The sequence below is a fragment of the Sarcophilus harrisii genome, chromosome 4 (assembly GCF_902635505.1).
Source record: "Sarcophilus harrisii chromosome 4, mSarHar1.11, whole genome shotgun sequence".
Classification (NCBI taxonomy): domain Eukaryota; kingdom Metazoa; phylum Chordata; class Mammalia; order Dasyuromorphia; family Dasyuridae; genus Sarcophilus; species Sarcophilus harrisii.
The window spans coordinates 449,170,911-449,192,945 of NC_045429.1; positions in this window are offsets into that span (position 1 = coordinate 449,170,911).

A 22,035-nucleotide genomic window follows, 5' to 3' on the forward strand; every position below is an offset into this window, starting at 1 on the left:
ATGGATGGATGGATGGATAAATGGATGAATAGGTGGTTGGATAGATGGATGGATGAATAAATGGGTGAATGGATAGGTAGATAGATGGATGGATAAATAGACGGATAGATGAGATGATTTCCATTTCTCTTGCTACAACTATGATACTTCTTCATTTATGGGTTTACCCTGCCTTTCTCACCCCCCCATCCTGGTCTGAGAGGGAAACAGTCCTCTAAGGGGAAAGGATCATATAGAACAACAGAATATAGAGTTAGAAGGAACCCTACAGCTCATGGTGAAACTTGCTCATTTTACAGATGAGGGAACTGAGGCCCAGAGAGCTTAAGTTAATTATCCACCACCACACAGAGAGCAGGCAAAGGCCTAAAGCTGGGCTTCTTTCCATTTGTTTCTCCTCTTGTATGTGTGTGAGGAAGAAGAGTTCATCTTGAAGGGGGGGGGGGACACTGTACTTAGGATGCAGGAAAGTTGCCCAGAGTCCCATTTCTGAGTTTCCTTGGCTGCCCTCTCCTGACCGGTCTCGGTGTGAGAAGAAATTCTGTCCTGGGCTCCTCTCCAGCAGCGGCTGCAGTAGCGCAGGGCTAGGGCTGGGAGGGAGCTGCTGAGCCCTGGCTCCACCCCAGAGGGTGCAGTTGTAGCATCTTCTCTGCTGCAGTGCGGGGAAGAGCTGGGCGCTGACAGACATGATACCCAGAGCTGGGAGGGGACACAGAGCGGGTAAAATGGAGATAAATCTGAAAGTAGAGGAAAAATCAAGAGCCCGTGGGGGAAAGGAAGGCCTCTCAAAGAAAAGGCGGCTGTTGTGATGGAGAGAGCCATCCGCATCCAGAGAACTGTGGGAACTGAATGTGGAGCACAATAGAGGAGTTTCACGTTTTTGTTATTGTTTGCTTGGTTTTTTTCTTTTTCTTTCTCATTTTTTTTTCTTTTTGATCTGATCTTTCTTGTGCAGCCTGATAACTGTGGAAATATGAATAGAAGAATTGCACATGTTTGACACGTATTGGATTGTTTGCTGTCTAGGGAAGGGGGTGAAGGGAAAGGAAGAAAAAAATGGAACACAAGGTTTTGCAAGGGTGAATGTTAAAAAAAGCTATCTTTGCATGTATTTGGAAAATAAAGAGCTATTGTAAAATAGCTATTATTATTTATTATTACTATTATTAGAAGAGGGAGAATCTCAGGACCCATGTGATATGGGACCAATTACAGCTTTTCTCTGTGCCTCGATTTCCCATTCTAAAAAATAGAAAGGAAGGTGTGCCAGTTACCCTGGCTAAAGAAGCTGAGAAGAAAGTGATTTCATCTGATCTAAAGAGTGTTTCTCTGTAAGGAGATCTAAACTCTAGCCCTAATTCTCCTTATGTTTCCTCTCTCTCTTATTCCCTTTATGGGAAAGTTTGATAGCAAAGTGCATAGAGTGGCAGTTTTGGAATCAGGTGGACCTGAGTTCAAATCTGGCCTTGGACATTTAGTAACTATGTGACCTTGGGCAAGTCATTTAACCCTATTGGTCTCAGTTTCCTTATTTGTAAAGTGAGCTGGCCTTGAACTCCATTTTTAAACACATCTGGCACTGAAGGACTGACTCCAGGACTGACTCCCTCTTCCTCGAACTGAATTCTGATCCCTAGAATCAAATCTGCATCCCTGGTCAGGCCCCTCATTCTGATGTCCCCTTACTAACACTGAGCCCTCATAAGCAACACTAAACCCTCATCTCTGATATCAAACCCTCTTTCCTCCTTCCCAAACACTCCTCACTCATCCCTCTGCAATAACGGGCTCCCAACCCTAATGAAAACCCTCCAACCCTGTAATATTGAGGTCCCATTTCCAACACAGAGTCCCAACCATTATCACCAACTCCTATTCCTGACTGCAGTCCCATTTCTGGCCATGGATATTTTTATGCCTCATCTTTGTTATCTTTCTGAATTTGAAACAGTCAACCATACTCTCCTTCTGAATACTCTTTCTTCCCTTAAAAATCTCTTTATTATATATCTATTATATTTACTTATATTATATTTATTATGCAATTTTATCATTTAAAATATTTAATTTATTAATTAAATCATAAATAAATATATTTAAATTATTTAAATATGTTAAAATTATTTCTATTTTTAAGTATTTAAGTATATTTAAGTATTTAAGTATAAGTATTATATTTAAGTATTTTGAGTATTTAAGTATTTTTAAATATATTTAAGTATTAAGTATTAAATACTTAAGTATTAAGTATTTATAAGTATTAATTATTTTAATATTTAAAGTATTTATTTAATAGTTAAAAAGAGTATTTCAAAAAATAAAGAACAAAAACAAATTGCATATGAAAAGAATTTTATTTGAACATTTGGTACGTATTGTTTGTTTTCTAGCAAGTATAATTTTACATTTAAGAAGCTAATAACTTCTAATTGCCATAATTGTGTCTTCTTCTGAAGTTTTATTTTCTTTCCTACATTTTAGAATGTATTATTGATGTTATTTTCTTTCCTTTTTTTTTTCTCTTCTCTATCACTCCTACTAGCTTATTTCCCATGCCTCAAATAGAAACCCTTCCTTGTATCAAATAAGTACAGTCAGTTCTTACTTTATGTAAGTGGACCATTCTACATACTTTTATGTAAATTGATTTTTATGTAATTTGAATTTGCCTGGGGACGTGGGGAAGGCAGGAAAGCATGAAGGGAGTCAGCCCTGTAGAGGGAAAGGCTGGCACATAGTTCAAGAACATATAAGGGAGGGGGACAGAAAAGTGAGAGCAGGAGGAGAATTGGGGTCAGAAGCAAGGGGAGGATGGGGATGGAGAGAAATACTATATGGCAGCCAGAGACAGGTACCAAGTGCAGAAAGAAGATAGATGTGGGCAGGATGGACATTGTCTCCCCTCTAAGGGTCAGGGATCTCAAGCCAAATCCCAAATCTAACAGCAGCACAGCCCTGATAGTCTCTCTCTCTGAGGGATCAGTTTTTCTACTTGGATAGTTTTTTTTAGGGTTTCTTTTTCTTTTTGTAGGGGAAGGGCGTTGGAAGATCATGGTGCACTAAGCCAAAAGTGTACAGTATTATACAGTAAAATTAAGATAGGTCTTTCTTTGACAATATGTATCTCAGAATTCTTTGTCGAGTCAAATTTTCATAGTAGGAATTTAAATACAGGAAGAACTACTGTCTGTTAGTTAAGCAAATCACACCAATATATAAACCATGTCTAAAAAATGGGTGCCTTGATCTGAATCTCTAATTTATCACCTCTCAATCAAGAGTCAAGAAGTATGCTTTGCCAACAGTCTTCTGAAGTCAGGATTGGCTACTGAGTTTATCAGATTTTTAAAATCTTTCAAAATTGTTTTTCAGCAGCCCTGTAGTCAGGAGGACCTGGGTTCAAATTTGGTCTCAGATATTTAACACATCCTAGATGTGTGACCCTGGGCAAGTCATAACCCCAATTGCCTAAGCAAAAAAAAAAAAAAAAGTTTTTCAGGACAATATTGTATTCACAGTACAAATTGTTCTCCTGGTTCTGCTCCTGGCATTCTGAATCAATTTAGATAAATTTTCCCAAGTTTTTCTGAATCCATCATGACTGTCATTTCTAACATATCAACAATATTTCATTTCTTTTGTAAACTACAATTTTTTCAGCCATTTCCCAGGTGCTTTAAAGTTTTAATCTTTAGTTCAGATAGTGGTTTTGAAAAAAAACAAAACAAAAACAGACCTAATCTTAGTCTGGAGCCACTCTTCCTGTCTTTTGTTAGCTATCTGCAGTGATTATCATTAAAAAGTTGTCAGCGTGCCTTATCGGGTTCTCCCTTAGCCGTCATCATACCCTGGCAGAGTGAAGACCCAGAAAGGCAGAAAGTGCAGGCCCAGCAGAGTTGGCTCTCCTGGTGAGAGGCAGACCCATCAAGCCCTGGGGAGTAACATGCAGATCCAGCAGAGAGGCTTCATTCAATGAGGAGCAAGCCCACTTAAATCAATATAATAACATCACTAGAAAACATCCTCCAGGTCAGGGATGTGTGTTTTCTCCCTGCACATATTCCTGAGGGAAATTATTATAAAATACAAATGACTGGGGAAATCCTTGACCTTTTCAAAAATCTACCTGACTCAGACTATTTCATATAAGTGGAGTTGTTGCCTTATCCAAATAAAATCTTTCAAATCTAAGGTGAATTCCAGACTATTGTGTTTCATTCAAGCAGATTTGAGGTGGGGGACGGGGGAGGCAGTATATGTGAGAAATAGATCATTTGTCTAGATTGCCCAAGAGTGGGGGTGATTTAGAAGCAAATGACACAAAGTCAAGTTCCCCCAGCCCCTCAGTAGGTCTTCCTCTCATTTAATATTCATTTTTTTCTCCTTGTTAACCAATCAGAGTCATGATAGAATAGGTCTTTCTCTCATTGAATATTCATTCTTTCTCCTTGTTAACCAGAGGCAATTGTCATTCTCAGGAACACCCACTTTTCCAAGAGTATATAAGCATTTTTTTTAATTCAATAGTATTTTATTTTCCCAATTACATGTAAAGATAGTTTTCAACATTTATTTTTGTAAGATTTTGAGTTCCAAATTTTTCTCTCCCATTCCTTTTCCACCTTCCTCCCCAAGACAGTAAAAATCTGATATAGGTTATGCATGTACAGTCATTTTAAATATATCTCCATATTAGTCATGTTGTGAAACACAAATCAGGACAAAAGGGAAAAACCATGAGAAAGAAAAGGGGAAAAATGGTGAAAATAGGAGAGCGTTGAGTGGGTTTCATGAAGGGGGCTTTGACATTTGAGAGTGTCACTGAGCCCTTTTATTAATTATATACTGGGATGATTACTATGTCTCAAATTTTCTAAAGGGTTGCATGCATAAATGTAGACAGAATCCCTAATGCACTTCTTCATGTGTGATCCCTATGAGCATTTACTCTCTCTATTGATGGTCTATTTATTTGTGGGAAAATGTATCCTATATCTGGGATATAGGTGGAGGGAAATATTCTATTGAAAATCTCATTACTCAGCTATTTCATTAAATAGTATTTCATTCATTCAATATTCATTAAATATTTTTACTTTGAGTTAATTATATCCTCTCACAGACTAGAAAAAAATTAGATATGTCAGTGGAAGCTCATAAGCTCTCATTTTGTGTAGGTGTGTATGCACAGAGAACCTGGAACCTGGGGTAGCTATCTAAGGGACCTTATATGTAGATTTAAAGGACTACAGATATGTGTTCTCTCACTGATCTCCTCCTCTCTCCCAAGTTTCTAATTACCATCTCTATGTGGATGACTCTGTTCTATATAGCCAGCCCTGGTCTCTCTCTAAGGGCTCCAGTCTCTAACTACCAACTACCAATTGGGCGTCTCCACGGGATGTACCTAAGCATCTCCAAGTCAGTGTGAACAAAAGAGCCTTCTTTATCTCCTCCTACCCCATAACACTCCACCTCTACGCTTCATTTCTGCTGAAAGCACAAAGTTCACTATCAAATGATCTTTGATTTAGAGCCAGAAATCTCTTTAGATATTATCTACTCAATTCCTTCATTTTATGTTTAGAAGAATAGCACATGAGTAACTCCATCCCATTAACCAAGCCCTCAATCTTGCCTCACATCCCTGCTTCTCAGCCCCATCCCTGCCCAAACTCATTCCCTCTCCAGAACACAAGCTTCCAGTTCTATCACTGAGTTCCTACAAGCAGACAAAGGTCCCCGTCCCTGATGCTGAACCCTCCTCCTCAGCACTGAGTGTTCTACCCCCTCTATCCTCAGCACTGAGTGTTCTACCCCCTCCGTCCTCAGCAGACAGTGAGTCTCCATCTCTGACATCAAGTTTCCATCCCCACAAGTGGAATCTATCTCAGATGCTGAGCTCCCATCCTTGGCAGTGAGCCCTGACTCTTTCACCATGCTTCCATCCCTATAATTCAGACCCCCTCCTGAGAAATGGGCACCTTCCCCTGACATTGATTTATTTAATAATAGGTTATTTGGGGGGAAATAAATTGAGTTGACATCCAGCTCACATCCCTAACTCTGAGCTACCTCTCCCCAATTCAGGGCACCCATTTCAGACTCTGAGCCCTTTCTTTGCTACAGCCCCAGTCCCTTCTCTGGGAACCACTCACCCATCCCCGGAACAGAGGACTGGTTTCTGTAACTGGCTCCTTTTATGATCCTTCAGGTTCCCCTCTAGAGCACTAAGCCAGCATCCCTGCAATGCAGTCCCCACCTCCAGCCTTGATCCCTATTGTACCGAGGCTCTATCCCTGGTCCTTAATTTCAGATTCTCAGACTGAGATTCACCCGGAGTGAACAGCCAAGCAATCGGTCCCCCATTCTGGACACTTAGTGCCCCTCCCTGACCTGACCCCTTCCTGACTTCGAGACCCTCTCTCACTGCTAAGCCCCCCTCCCTCTGGTGGTTCTCCCCGTGGCTGGTACTGATTCCTTGTCACCAAAGCCAGGGGGGACAATCCTGAGCCAGTCTCTCTTTTCTTGACTCTTCATTCTGCGTTTCACCCACTGAATGATCCAAAGACATTTTTATCCACATTTTCAGTCAGAGCTAGGGGCTCGCCCCTCCCCAACACCCCCGCCCCCTCCTCTTTTGCACTTAGCCCTTGTTTGTGGCTGCACCCTCAGCACTTCTCTGCTGGGAAGTCATCCGTCTGGAAGGGCAAGATATTTCTGGGTTAATCGATTTTTCTCTGATGCCATGTCCCTTTGGCTTAATGCTGATGATGAATGCAGACTGTTACCAGAATCCAGGAACCCAAAGCCCTGGCCATCTGACAAGGCAGGGTTGGCTCTGGGAAGGAGGGGAGGCTGGGACTTGGAGGAAAGGCTGAATGCCAAGAACACCCAGGGTTCGAGAAGACAGGGAGGACTCTGGGCCTTCCAAAGGTCCCCAAGTAAGCACAATTTTGTACTTCGCCATGGCCTCCCTCAGCCTCAAACTGACTCCATCCAAAAAGTCTCTTCCTCACTGCTGGCTGACCCGGCCATCCTCCTCATCTCTTTGGCCTTGTATTGTCTGTGATGATGACTGAGGCAAAGTTGATGTCTCTACCTCTAATCCAAAATGCATTTATTCAGTGCCTACTGTATTCCAGGCACCATGGCTGAGTATACACAAACAAAACAAAATACAGTTCCTGTCCTCAAGGGTGGTATGCCATTGTTGCTAAGTCATTTTTCAGTCCTATCTGATTCCTTGTGAGCCCCATTTGGAGTTTTCTTGGCAAGGATAGTAGAAGGGTTTGTTTGCCATTTCCTTCTCCAGCTCATTTTACAGGTGAGAAAACTGAGCCAAATAGGGTAAAGTGACTTGTCCAGAGTCACACAGCTAGTGTCTGAGGCTGTATTTGAATTCAGGTGCTCCTGACTCCAGGCCTGATGTTCTATCCGATGTGTCCACCTAAGACCAGGAAAGGCTTACAGAGGTGTTGCTTGCATGTTTAACCTATATCAGATTGCTTGCTATCTTGGGGAGAGGAAAGGGGGTTGTAACACAAAATTTTGCAAAGGTAAGTATTGGAAATTATCTTTGAGTATTTGGGAAAATAAAAACATAAAGAAAGAAGGGGAAGGAAGGAAGAGGGAGGAAAGAAAGAAGGAAGGAGGAGGAGAGAGGGAGAGGAAAAGGGAAGGAAGGAAGGAAGGAAGGAAGGAAGGAAGGAAGGAAGGAAGGGGAAGGAAGGGGAAGGAAGGAAGGAAGGAAGGAAGGAAGGAAGGAAGGGAGAGGAAGGAAGGGGGAAGGGAGGAGGAAGGGGAGGGAAGGGAAGGAAGGAAGGAAGGAGGGAGGGGAAGGAAAGGGAAAAGAAGAAAAGGGAAGAAAAGGGGGAATTGAGCCTGAAGGAAAATGAAGGGGAAAATTCTTCATGGAAAGGAGGCAAAGGAATGGAGATGAGTGCTTCATATGAAGAACAGCTAAAAGACTCCTTGGGGTGGCCCAAGGTAGTGTGAGTGAAGGAGGCAGGAAGAAATATGTAATAAGGCCCCTTCTGGAGCCAGATTAGGAAGAGTATTAAATGCAAAATAAAGAAATTTATGTTTGATCCTGGAAGCAATAGAGATCCACTAAAGTTTATTGAGTAAAGGAGTGACATAGTCAGGTCTGCACTTCAGGAGAATGATTTAGCAGCTGCATGGAAAATGGGCGAGAGATGGGATCTGAGGCAGAGGCAGATCAAAAACTTTCTTGAACCCTTCATATAAGAATTCTTTTTGTTCAGTATATGCAACTCTTCCTGACTTTCTTCTTGGGGTTTTCTTGGCAAGAATCCTGTAGTTCATCATGTCGTTCTCTAGTTTATTTTAAAGATGAGGAACTGGGGCAAACTGAGTTAAGTGACTCACCCAGGGTCACAGGGCTAGTGTCTAAGGTAAGATGTAAACTCAGGTCCTTCTATCCACTGCACCACCAGCTGTCCCACGGGAGAGTAGTTATACTATTGCTATCTAGGGATTGAGAGACAGGAGAACAAGAAACTTCTAGAAATTGAGTAAAGCTTTTAAATGAGTTGATATTTTCTTAAGCATCTATGTACATTTGAAAAAAAAATATACATACATTTGCGCAAGATGGATTGTTTATCCATTCTACAGATAAAAATGACCTTATCTGGCAGGCATATGGTTTCAAAGACCCCTTGTAATAACTGCAGGGTCTGTGGTCCAAGGTTGGGAACCAGTGCATTAATTCTGTAGAACAATAGTTACTTTGGTGCTGTTTGGTGGGTGGGGAGGGTGGAATAAGAAGAAAAGTCACCGACCCTCTTGGTCTTGACCACCTACCCCGAGCCCGGTGATTTGCATGGAAGTCAAGGAGCATGGGAGAGCTTGGGAGGAGTGCCCTCACCGCAGCTTTGCCAAGCTCATTTAAAAGGCTCTGGGAGTTTAGGAATAATGGGGATTGAAAGAAACTTTCTCTCTAGAATTCAGGTAAGAGTAGGGGATTAAAACACAACCACAGGATAAAAGGAAAGCTTTTAAAATTGCCTTAGGGATCTACTTGCTAGCGGGAAGGATGGATGGCCTCAGTTGTGTCTTTTTCTTGATACAGCGAAGGATAGCCCCTGGGCTATCTATCTGAGACCTACCAGTCTCTTCCCATCCCACCAGACACACTCTCTCTGTCTCTGTCTCTCTCTCTCTCTCTCTCTCTCTCTCTCTCTCACACACACACACACACACACATACAGTGTCTCTCTCTCTCTGTCTCTGTCTCTGTCTCTGTCTCTCTCTCTCTCTCTCTCTCACACACACACACACACATACAGTGTCTCTCTCTCTCTGTGTCTCTGTCTCTCTGTCTCTGTCTCTGTCTCTCTCTCTCTTCTGTCTCAGTCTTCTGCTCTTCTCTCTCTCTCTCTCTGTCTGTCTCTCAGTCTCTCTGTCTCTGTCTTTCTCTCTCTCTCTCTCTCTCTCTCACACACACACACACACACATACAGTGTCTCTCTCTCTCTGTCTCTGTCTCTCTGTCTCTGTCTCTCTCTCTCTGTCTGTCTCTCAGTCTCTCTGTCTCTGTCTCTCTCTCTCTCTCTGTCTGTCTCTCAGTCTCTCTGTCTCTGTCTTTCTCTCTCTCTCTCTCTCTCTCTCACACACACACACACACACACACACACAGACCCTGTGGAGAAGAAGCCACAGAGTAGCTAAAGACCAGCCTTTGGCACCAGCCGGCAGGAGGGCAATGAGCAGCCCCGTGGAGATGGCCACAAACAGCCCCAATGATGAGCAACAGAGCAGAGACCCGAGCAGTGGAGAACCCTGGTCCCAGAGAGGGAGCAGCTGGCTCAGTGACGTCACCAATGAAAGCCAGCAGCTCGGAAGCCTGGGAGTCGTGAGTTGTTTCTGACATGTGGGTGTCCCATTAAGCACGTATCCTGTGCGTCCCCTCTCAGACAATTGGGGGGATAACCCTTGGGAGCGGGGACCTTTTCATGCTTGGGGACCCAGCCGTTTATTTCCCAATGTTCTTTGATGAAATGTCTTTTGCTTGGAGCTAACAAGTCTTTTGACTGATCTAGTGAAAGCAAATATCCGTGGGGATTATGGAGATTTTTAAATGGACCCTAACGCACAAAGTAACCTCCAGCCTTGGGTAGGTGTGGAGGCCCACATGGGAGAGGGGCCGGGTGAGCCCTAAAGCACCAGCATTCTATGAAACAAATGATGAGGATTCCCCTGAGTTCACTCTTCCATCCACCCATTTCTCTCTCTCCAACCGGTCATTTACTCAGCACCATCTGGAAATGTAGCCTCTGTCACTTATCTCCAGGAGGACAAAGTCACTGCTCACAACGGACACTCCAGGGGCATCTAGTTCCTCCTCAGACCCTTCCTCCCTGTTCTGACGAGGACCTGCTCTGGTGGCTGAGATGTGGGAATCGGCTATGGAGCCTTTTCATGACGTCATCCCCTGCCTCCGATTTGGACTTCCCAGAAAGCTCTACCTAATGCGTTGGGTTTGGGAGCCAAGCGTCCGGCACTGACTGGCACTGCGAGCTACGGCCAAGAAAGTGGCTGGGTTTCCTCCTCTGTAACATAAGGCAGCCGGATGGGATTCTCTCCAGTCCCACCAATCTTTTTTATTTCCCAATAGATGAGGAATTCTCTGAAGGCAAAGGACATTTCTTCCCTCCCTCTGTCAGACTAGGGGCGCTCACTAGGAGCAGCGACTATGTCCCCTCCCTCAGATCGGGGCTCCTAGAGGGCTTTGTGCCCGCCCTCCACCAGACTGGAGGCTGGGGGGGGCGGTTAGGACCTCTGCTTCCCATCTCAGATTTGAGCTCTCAGTTCCACCCCATTCCCCACCAGTGTGCCCGGAGGGACTCAGTTTGGGGCATTCCAAACTGGCCAAAGAGCAGCCCTGCGGATCATTGCCGCCTCGCCCTGTTTCTGAAGGGGAAGCTGCAACCCCCACGACTCCAAAGTGACAAAGAATCTGTGTGACAAACTCGGAGCCCCCTCCTCCCTCCCCTCCTCCTCTCACTGGCTAAATAAATAAGCTTTCATCCATTGTCTGGTGATTCCCCTTTTCACAGCCCCAGCAGCCTCTGTTGTGAGCAGGAGGACCCTGGAGAGAAAAGAAGAGCAGATGATGCAGGAGGGAGGACCAAAAGGAGGAGGAAGAAAGGATCGAAGCAGCCTCTTTCTCCCCAGCTCAGCCCAGCCCAGCCCTCGGCTTCCTGCAGCTCTGAAGCTCTCCAGGGGTTGCTGGGGAAATTGGGGAGGGGGAGAGATGTAGCAAGGTCAGATCCACTTACTCTTTAATAAACGAACACCCCCCCCATCCACACACACAGACACACACACTCACACACACGCTCTCCCCACCACCACCTCCCTTCTCCCTCTCCCCATCTCTGCCCCAATGGCAAGCATTTATGCCCACAGCTCTCTTGTGGGTTTAGGGGATTTCTTAATCGCTCGGGTGGCCCTTCAGGCAGTAAAATTCCATGCCCAGAATACTGTTAAGTTATTTGTTTGCTTGTTTGGCTCTGGTGGGGAAGCTGGTTTTATTCATTCATAACAATAGCAGCCTTGCTGGGTGGCTCCCCTTTCCTTCCCCGATTTCCCAATCTCTATCATTTCTCTTTTTCACTGGGAGCAGCTTCCCCCTTCCCCTCCCTCAGTCTTCCCCCACCCACTTGTCTCCCCATTAAGCCCCTTCCACCTCTGACCAACTGAGGCTCAGTCCCTCTGCCCTTTCCCCGAGGGGTTCTGTCTACTTGCTGAGTCTTACCCTTTTTTCACTCAGGAATGGAGAGCTCTGCCTTCCCTACGCGCCCCCACCTCCCTCAGGGATTATAGGAGTTTATGGCATTATTTTGAAGACTCTGGTCACCTGCAGAAACATAAAGCCCCCGGGGGGTGGTGCCTTCCTCCTCCCCCCAGAGACTTGCTGAGAGCAGGAGCTCCTTCAGGACAGGGTTTCCCTACACAGGCTCCCCCATCCACCAGGCTTGCCTGAGGCTTTTAGTACATGAATCCACCATTGGGGGGCAAATTAACAAATCACAAGGGACACAGGTAGGATCGGAGATGGAAAGGACCATTTAGTCCCACTCACAGATGGGAAGACTGAAAGCTCAGAGGGGTTAGGGAGTTTCCCAGAATCATTATTGTTGTTTGCCTTTGTTCTGGAAGAGGACCATGACATTAAATTGAAGGTGGGGCTGGGCAAGGTCACCTGCCTCATTTTCCCCTCCAGAGCCATCGGGGTCCAGTGGCTAGATAGAGATGAGGACTGGAGATGGCCCTGGATGCAGTGGGAGATTTTTAGCTTGGCATTTTAAAGCTGAGGTCTTCCACAGGTCTCAGTCTGACTAAGGCAACACCCATTCAGTGCTCAAGGCTAGGGAGCAATGGAAGCGAAGAATCTCTTCTTTCATCTAGTCAAAAAACCAAAAATAAACAAATTAAAACAAAGGCAGGAGGCGGCAGAGCCAGGATTTGAACCCAGATCCTCGCTAGTTTCAAATCCCTCCATTCTTTTCACTTTGGGGGAGACGACTTGAGAGTGGGACTCTGGGACCCTAATTCCTTATGGAGGGAAATTCCCCAGAGTCCATCCAGGGGAGCACACGGCCCTGAGCCTGGGGAAAGCTTCCTGGACCAAGAGCAGGGCAGTGCTGGGCAGGGGGTGAGGAGGAGAAGGCTGCAGGTTGCTTGAGCCCCAGAGTGAAAAGGGGGGGCCAAGTGATCAGAAACAACTAGAATGACTAATGGATGCAGTAATGCGAGGCTTCGGCCCCTCCACCCGGTCTCATTATCGTTATCTAGTCTGACGGCAGCTGCGGAAGAAATGGTGCATTTCTAGGAACGTCTCCAACCGCCTTTGTCTGTCTCTATAAAAAACCCCACAGCCTCCAGTGCCTTCTCTGACTCTCCTAATTGGTCTTTGGTCTGTCTAGACCTAATAGCCAGAGCTGCGGTTACATAAGGAGCTTTATTTCCCAAAACTGAGCCTGTCGCTGGAATTTAATGGTTAATCAATCCGCAAACATTTTTTATTAATGTGCTGGATACTGCGCTAGGGGGTGGACACAGGGAGATTGCAGTGAGGCGCTTTCTGTCTCCGAGGGGCTCCCGTCTTAGAGAACAGTGAGTGTTCCTGTGAAAATGGAGGCAGGAGGGCCACAAAATAAATACGCAGTCATGGGAGAGGGAGAGACAGAGAGAAACAGAGACAGAAGCAGAGACAGAGACAAAGACACAGAGAGAGACACAGGGAAATAGAGTCAGAGAGACAGAGACAGAGACAGAGAGACAGAAGCAGAGACAGAGACAGACAAAGACACAGAGAGGGACAGAGAGGGACAGAGAGGAAATGGGACAAATAACATGGGGAAATCAGGAAAGCTAACACTGTAGAGGAACGTTTTGAAAGGTTTCAAGAGATAGGGATGAGGAGAGAGTGTTCCCAATATGGGGACCAGCTTTGTACAAATGTCTAGAAGGGGGAGATTAAATTCCCTACAAGGGGAATAGAAATTAGGCCAGTGTGGTGGAAATACAGAGTGCATGAGGGGTAATAATCAATAATATTAGGTTAGAGCCAGATTGCATTGATTACATCTTTAAGGCAAAGGGGAGCCATTGAAACTTTTGTAACTGAGAAATGGCAAAACAGAATATTTCCCAAAATTTCTTTTTCTTCCCTCCTCTCCCCTTCTCCTTTCCTTCCCTCTGTCCGTTTTCTGTCGCTTTTGTTTGTTTGCCCCCTTTTGCCCTTTCCGGCCCTCCCTTGCTCTGTTTTTCCCGCCCGCCCCCCGGGGCTCGTTTTCCTCCTCTGTTCCGCTTTCCCTTTTCTCTCTGTTCTTTTTTCCCCCCCCGTTAACTTTTGGAGGGGGGAGGCAACACCGGGTTTTTAGTTCTAAATCTTTTCACAGTTAAAGGAAAACCAAAGGCAAGAGGGAGGTTTCCCCGGGGGGAAAAAAAAAATGACTTTCTTTTGGGTTGGGCCCCCAAAGAGTTCACACAAAAACCAAAGGAAAGGGAAAATCTTTTGGGGAGGTTGGATTTAAAAACCTGATTCCAGGACCAGTGGGCTACCCACTGCAAGGCCCGTTATATCCTTTCAGGACTGACTCCTGGCGATCCCATTTGGGATTTTCTTTGCAGAGACACCGGCATGGTTTACCGTGTCCTTCTCCAGCTCATTTTCCAATTGGGGGAACTGAGGCACACAGGATTAAGTGACTTGCCCAGAGGCACACAGCCAGGAAGGGTCTGAGGCTGGATGATGTGACCTGGACTGAGCCAGGGGAGAGGGACACCGAGGAACTGCCCTTGGGGGTCTCAGCCCCTGGATGGTACTTGAGGACTAATTCCTGGGAGAACGTGGAGGAGAAGCTTAAGTTCAAACATCCTGTAGCTTTTTTTCTAGGTCAGGATGAAGGAAGCCGTCCTATGTTTGATGATTGGTTGGCTTGAGTGTTTGCTTGGGAGCCGAAGGCCTTTTATCTTTTTTGTGGAGGTCTCAACTTCAGCCCAAGTCTGATGTTCCCAGCGTGGGGAAGTTCAGAAAGACGATGGTGGATGAGGAGCCTCCCAGATTGGACTCCAAGCCTTGGGTCTGAGTCATGGGCTACATGGAGGCTGTTATTTCCATTTTATGAGGGAATAAAATGAGGGCTGGAGATGCTAAGTAATAGCTCGCATTTATACCGCATTGTAAAGCTCGCAAAGCACTTTACGGTTACCTGACTTCATCCAGGGAGGGAGGTGCCATTATTAATGCCATTTTACAGACGAGCAAACTGAGGCAGGCGGCCACGTGTTGGGTAAAATCTGGCCTGCTCCAGAAGCCTTTCCAGATCCTCCTCAAGAAGAGTGCCTTCCCTCTGAGATCATCGCCAGCTTATCCGGGGCAGAGCTTGCCTGGACCTAGCTGTTTCCACGTTATCTCGCTCATTTTAATGCCTTGGGATCCTCGGAAAGCACATGCTCAGCACATAGCAGAGGCTTGACTTGGCAGAGATGAAGGGATCTGCCCAGGACGAGAGGCTTCTTACAGGCAGGATCCCAGGTTTCCTGGGCTCTGGCCCATCCGGCCACCTCTGGCCACCTCTGGCCACCGGCCAAAGGCCATAATATGGATCTGGCACTCAGATCCAGGCTTCCGACCCCAAGGCTAGCTCCTGTGCCCCCGTGTGTGCTTTGTTTCTCTAATCTCCTGGAGGTGAGAGGGGAACCCAGAAAAACACTCACCCACTCCCTGAACAAGGCTCGCTCACCCACACCCGCTTCGTGTCTTTCTCTCTCCTCTCTTACATTTGGAAACATATTTTCTCTGTCACATACACACTCACATTCACACACACACACACACACACCACATTCTCTCCTTCCCTCTCTTTTTCTGTCTCTGTCTCTGTCTGTCTCTCTCTCTCTCTCTCTCTCTCTCACACACACCCATTCTCTCCCTCCTTCTCTGTCTCTGTCTTTCCTCTGTGTCTGTCTGTCTGTCTCGTCTGTCTGTCTGTCTGTCTGTCTCTCTCTCTCACTCTCTCTCTCTCTCTCTCTCTCTCTCTCTCTCTCTCTCTCTCTCTCTTTCTTTCTCATATACACTCTTGGAACTGTTAAACACCGCAGACTCCCCCGATACCTGATCTGGCTTTCAGCTTGGTTTCCCTTTCCCTTCTTTAGTATCTCCTTGGGGTATAAGCCCAGGGTATTCAGCCCTCCTCATCCTTTCCTGGAGTGGGCCTGGAGTATGTATGGGGAAGGCCTGTCTCTCCAGAGCTCTTTAATTGAATCCTACCAGTTGAATTTTTTTTTTTGGTGGGAGGGGGGTCTATTCCAGGACATCGGACAGCTCTTTTCTAAACTCTCTTTGGCCTCAGCCTTCAAATATCAGTGACAAAGTCCCCTCTAAGAGGTCCTGTGGTATAACGGACAGAACACATGGGGGTGCCAGGGGCCCTGTCCAGCTTCTTGGAGCTCTGGCCCTCTGGGAGTCTGGGGGTCTCTCTTTCTTCCACTATAAAACAGACAGGTTCCCTCCCTGAGCTGCTTGGAGGCTCAAGTGTGTAAAGCTCTTGAGACCTGAGAAATACCTTCTAAATATATTCCTGTTATCTGACAGCTAGACCAGGAACAACCTGCAGAACTAATCTGCTTAAGCCGCCAGACCCTCCGGAATCTGGGACCACAGCGCTTACCTCATCCTTTGGCATCTTTATGGAGAAGGGATTAAGGTGTGATCCCGGGACTCGGGCCAGATCCCTGCGGGGAAGCCTTTGCAGGCCGGGGCCCACAATGCCAAAAATCTCGGAGCTATGGAGAACTCTGATCTCCCGCTTCCGTGCTTTTATCCAGGCTATTTCCTATATTTAGAATGTCCTGTCCCACTCTCTGCCACCGTTTGAAATTTTACCAGCCTTTAAAGTTCAGTCCAAATACCCCCTCCTCCAGGAAGCCTCCATCAGTGGTACCCTCTCCAATGTCTCCCTCCACCTCCTGTGGCACATGGTTTGTCCCTCTCACATACCCTTTTTTAATGTCCCCCATCTCCTCGAGGCTGAAAGGGCAGCCGTCGTTCATAGACTGACTTTTAGTGAGAACAACTGTATCCGACCCAAAATTCAGAGCTCCAGAACACGGGAGATCCATCAGCCTCGGAGGTCCAGGTAGCATAAGTAGGATTATTGCTATGGTCACCATAGCGAGCTTTATTTATAATGAAGGTGTTTGTGGGTGTTTTAATATCTTACCTCCCTTCCCCCCCCCCCCCACCAAGACTGTGAGATCAGAGCCCCTGTTTGAGTCAGACTTTGCCTCTTCCCCGCCACCCAGGGCAATCCTCTGCAAATACGGGTGATCGATCCCGGAACTCAAGGCTCTTCCAGATAGGGATTTGGGAGCCCAACAGATCAATGCCTTCTCTTTTGGAGAAGAGGGAGCTGAAGCTGAGAAGATGGGACTTGTTTAATTAAGCCACATAAAAATCTAGCAACCAAGCCAGGACTAGGACTAGAACCTGTGCTTAGAGACAGGGTTTTACCCTGATGGTTACATTTTCAACTTAAATATTTACACCTTGGAAACTGGCCAGTGGTAAAAATCAGGGCTTGATTTATTGTTTTTGTTGACTATAGACTTGAGAAAAGTGATACATCAAATTTCACTTAAACTGAGTCATATTAATGCATTGTTGGTGGAGTTGTGAAATGATCCAACCATTCTGGAGAGATTGCTCTCCCCAATGCCCAAAAAAAGGGCTCTCACATTTAGGGTTAGGATGACCCAGAAGTGCCCTTACTGGGTCTGTATCCCAAGGAAATCATAAAGGAGGAAAAAGGACCCACACAGGCCAAAATCTTTGCAGCAGCTCTTTTGGTGACAGCAAAAAATTGGGAAAGGAGTGGCTGCTCATCAGTGGGAGAATGACTGAATAAGGTGTGGTACCTGAAGACAATGGAGTATTGTTGTTCTATTAAAAATGATGAACAAGCTGATTTTAAAAGATTTATACAAACTGATGCTGAGCGAAACTAGCAGATCCAGGAATATGTTTTACACAGGAACAGCAAGATTGTATGATGATCAACCGTGAAAAACTTGGTTCTTCTCGGTGATTCAGTGACCCAAAGGAATCCCAATGGACTTTGGACAGAAAATGCCATCTGCTTTCAGAAAAAGAACTATGGAAATGGAATGTAAATCAACACTTGCTATGTTCACTTCTTTTTTTTTTTTTTTCTCTCCCATGGTTTTCCCTTTTGCTCTGATTTTTCCTCCCAACACAATTCAGAAAGGGATCTGCATTAAAAATAGATCATTTTTAAAAGTGTGCCCTATTTTTTTTTTTTTTTTTTTTTTTTTTTACTGAATGGGTTGTTAAATATTTACCAGCACACCCTGGCTAGATGGTTCTGAAATGAAGTGTCCAAGCAGCTGAAAGGCGGCCAATTTGGCTGGAAAGGAGAATAAATGGAGAACATAAGACTGCCAGTCCTCAAACAAGCATTGATTAGACACCACCATTATACCAGCACTGCACTCTTGGTGGGAATAGGGGGGAGAGCAACATGTAATTAACTCAAGATAGAGACAGAGTAAAGGGAAGGAAATCTGAACAGGGAATGGTATAAGTTAGAGCCAGATTGGGAGGACTGGGCTTTGAAATAAGGGGGCAGGGAGCTGTTTAAGCAGACGGACAGACCTGTGTTTTAGGGAGGTTCCTTTGGCCACTGTGTGGAGGCTGGACCTGAGAGGGGAGAGATCCCAAGGCTAGAAAGTGAATGAGAATCTATGACAATGCTCTGTCCTCCTGTCTCTCGGTCCAGGACACAGTGGGGCTTCTGTGTTGACATGGTGTGATGTCATGGGATAGGAATTCTAAGTTAGTAAGGAGACACCAACTTGGATGACCAGGGGGCTCCCCAGGCCTGCTCCTCTGCCGTCCCTGCTACAAATGAGGTGAAATGTGGGAAGTCTGGAATCCTTAAAGCCCCGTAAAAACGTTTTACGTTTATTGTGATATTATTGTAAAACACTATGTGAGTTTTATGGTTAGTAATAGGGTTTCAATTCCAGAAAAATTTCCTAAGGGCTCACAGTGCGTAAGATTTCTCAGAGCTGCAGGTACAAACACAAAGAGGAAACAGTTCCTGGCCTCAGGTTTCTTTCAACTTAAAATTATCTTTTACTCAATTGTGGTCTATGAATGTTATGGAATATTATTGTTCTGTAAGAAAGGACTAGCAGCAGGAGGATTTCAGAGAGGTCTGGAGAGACTTGCATGAACTGATGCTGAGTGAAATGAGCAGGACCAGGAGATCATTCTATACGTCAACAACGATACCGTATGAGGATGAATTCTGGTGGAAGTGGATGTCTTTGACAAAGAGATCTAACTCATTGATCAAGGATGGACAGAAGCAGCTACACCCAGAGAAAGAACACTGGGAAATGAATGTAAACTGTTTGCATTTTTGTTTTTCTTCCCGGGTTATTTCTACCTTCTAAATCCAATTCTCCCTGAGCAAAAGGAAACTGTTCGGTTCTGCGCACATACATTGTATCTAGGATATACTGCAACATATTTAACATGTATAGGACTGCGTGCCATCTGGGGGAGGGGGCAGAGGGAGGGAGGGGAAAAATCGGAACAGAAGTGAGTGCAAGGGATAAGGTTGTAAAAAAAAAAATTACCCAGGCGTGGGCTCTGGCAATAAAAAGTTATTTTAAAAAAATTATCTTTTGCTCTTTTTCTTCTTTACAACTTGGAGAAGAACAGACTATCTCCCAAATCCCCGCTAGTTAAGCGACCGCTTCCAGACGCAGGGCTTGGGATTAACGCTGGCCTGGGAACCCAGGACCCGGATTCAGCCGCTACGAACAAGCCCGCGGCCTTTCTCCAGCCCCCGTCCCCTCCTTCTGCCCGTGGAAGGTTAGATTTGGAGCCGAGCCTGAAGGCTCCTCCCGCGCAGATCTGCCTGTAAATTAGCAACTAGAAAATCATGACTTTTCCACATACAAAAGTCGGAGAGAGAAGTGAGTGTGACGTGTGAATGTTCCATACACGGGTGTGTACATGCGTGTGCACACGTCCCGCGTGTATTTATTTACATATACACAGGTGGTACACACCGTGTGCATGCACAAATACACACACACGCATTTTCACGTCCCTTGCTGAATTGTCCGCATGTCTATTTTTTTAAAGTTTTCCTCATCTTTTTTTATTTTTTTTACTTTGCATCCCAATCACTAACATTTCCCTCCAAAAGAAGCCCTCCCGAATTAGGATTATTAAAAATTGGTCTCAGGTTAAACAGAGAAACAAACAAGAGTGTGACGCCCAAAAGCTTCTTGGGGGAAGCGGGCGGATCCACCGCCTCCCTCCCGCCTCTGCGCAAGCGCATGCGCTCTCCTCCTAGGGCTCTGGGTGCGGACGTGCTAGACTGCCCCGCGGTTAGAGAGAAGGGAGCCCAGCCTTAGCAACAGGCAGGTCATTGGAGTAGCGCGAGAAGCCTTCGCCCTATCATTGGCTGGCCGGGCTGGCCCGGGATTGGCGGGGCGAGCCTCGGCCCAAGGGATAGGGCGTGTCGCTGCAGTGCAGCCCGTCCAACCAGGTGCTTGGAGATGCGTGGATGCTGGGATGCAGGGGGGGGGGGGGGGGGGGGGGAGGCGGCGGGTACCAGACAGCGGGGGCCGCTTTGGGAGGGGGTGCGAGGGCGAATGCGGAGAAGGGGGGTGCGGGAGAGAAGAGTTCGGAAAGGGTGGAGCCTGGGGCAGAGGGCTGAGAGCAGAGGAATTGGGGTGCGGGGACAGAGCGCAGAGAAAGTGGGGGTGCGAGGTAGAGAGCAGAGGAATTGGGGGTGCGGGGACAAGAGCAAACAAAAAGGTGGGGGAACCTGGAGCAGAAAACCAGGTGTGGGGACAGGATCCAGGGAATCTGGGGGCCCGGGCAGAGGGGGGGCGCAGCATGCAGTGAGTGCAGAATGTGGGGGCGACGTTTGCAGGACCAGCCCCCTCAGTCACAAACCCTGACTCCACATCACCTCCTGGATACGTCAAGGCAACGAGCGTTTATTAAAGCCCTGGGCTGGGTGCTGGGGACGCAGAGAACGCGAGGGGATTGCGTTAGGGATGCAAAAGCAGGGGGCGGAGCTGGAGGGGCTTGGAGGGAGGGGCCTTAGACCCCCTCGTTAGCGGGAGCTGGAAGTCTCCCTTCCTCCCGGGCCAGGGTTCCACCCACACTTAGATGGGCGCAGACACGTCCCTGACAAAGACGTGGGCAAGGGCACGTGGACGAACCGACCGAACGCCGCCGGGGCTTTGGTCCCCGCGCCAGCGGGGGCAGTGTCCCAGCCCCCTTAAAGCCCCGGGGATACACGGGGAGGGGTGCTAAAGGGGGCATTTCTCCATCTCTGATTGACTTGAAGCAGAGAATTGGAAGTTGACCAGAGCTCTGGCTTTGGAGTCCGGGGACTCAGCTGGAAATCCTGGCTCTGCCGCTAATTCTCCACGTGATCTCTAACAATCCCCTCTCTCTCCCCGGGGGCGCGTGTCCTCAAGGAGGGCTGGAGGGCTAAAGATCTTGGGGGTCCTTTTCAACTCGAGGCAGTCGGCTCCCCGGGGGTCAAAGCCTCCATCTGGGAGGCAGAAAGATCCTCAGAACTGGCAGTCTCTCCCCTCGCCTTCCTTAAATGCCACGGGCAATCCCCATGCAGGGGCCCACTTTTCAGACTCCAGATCTGGTTTTCAAACACTGTAGGAAGCTCCCCTTTCTGCCCCTTGTTGCCCCAAATCAGCTGACACTCTGTAACCCAAAGGGCCAGTCCCACCCTAAGCTAGTCTGGGTTTGCTCACCAGTCCAGTTGCAGGCTGCAGTGCAGGCTTGTATTCTGCAGGTGGCAGCATGAGAGAGCCATCCTAGACAGCTCCTGCCTCGGAGGCAACCTGCCTTGCATGGGATGAAGGAGAAGGATGCTCAGGCAGGAAGGGCCTCCCAAATCTGGACCTGGTCCTAGCCCTGGCTCAGCCACTCCCCTTGCCGGCTACCCCTCTACTCCTCAAACACCCCCTCAGAGTTAGAATTGAAGTAACCCATCCTCTGAAAAGGATTCAGGGGTCTTGATGGATGACAACCTCAGTGAGTCGAGAGAGGGATTTAGTGGCTAAAAAAAGCAAATGAGATCTTCAAAGAGGTGTGGTGTCCAGTGCTAGGGTCTCCTCCTACAGTATTGAGTACATTGGGGGGCCCCATTTTAACGTGAACTTTTCTGTACACATGGGGCTTCTGATTGATACTTTATGTAGCTTTTTTTTTTTTTTTAAGGATTATGGATGTTTATCCTGGAGAAGAGAAGGCTCAGGGAAGGATTGATAGATTCTTCTAGTAGTTGAAGGACTATCACGTGGAAGAAGTACTAGATTTATCAATTTGGCCCCAGAGAGAGAACCCTGATGTGTTCTAAATGAAGGGGTCCCTTCCAGCTCTAACTCGATAGTGGTATTTCACCTTCGGGGTCTTAGTTT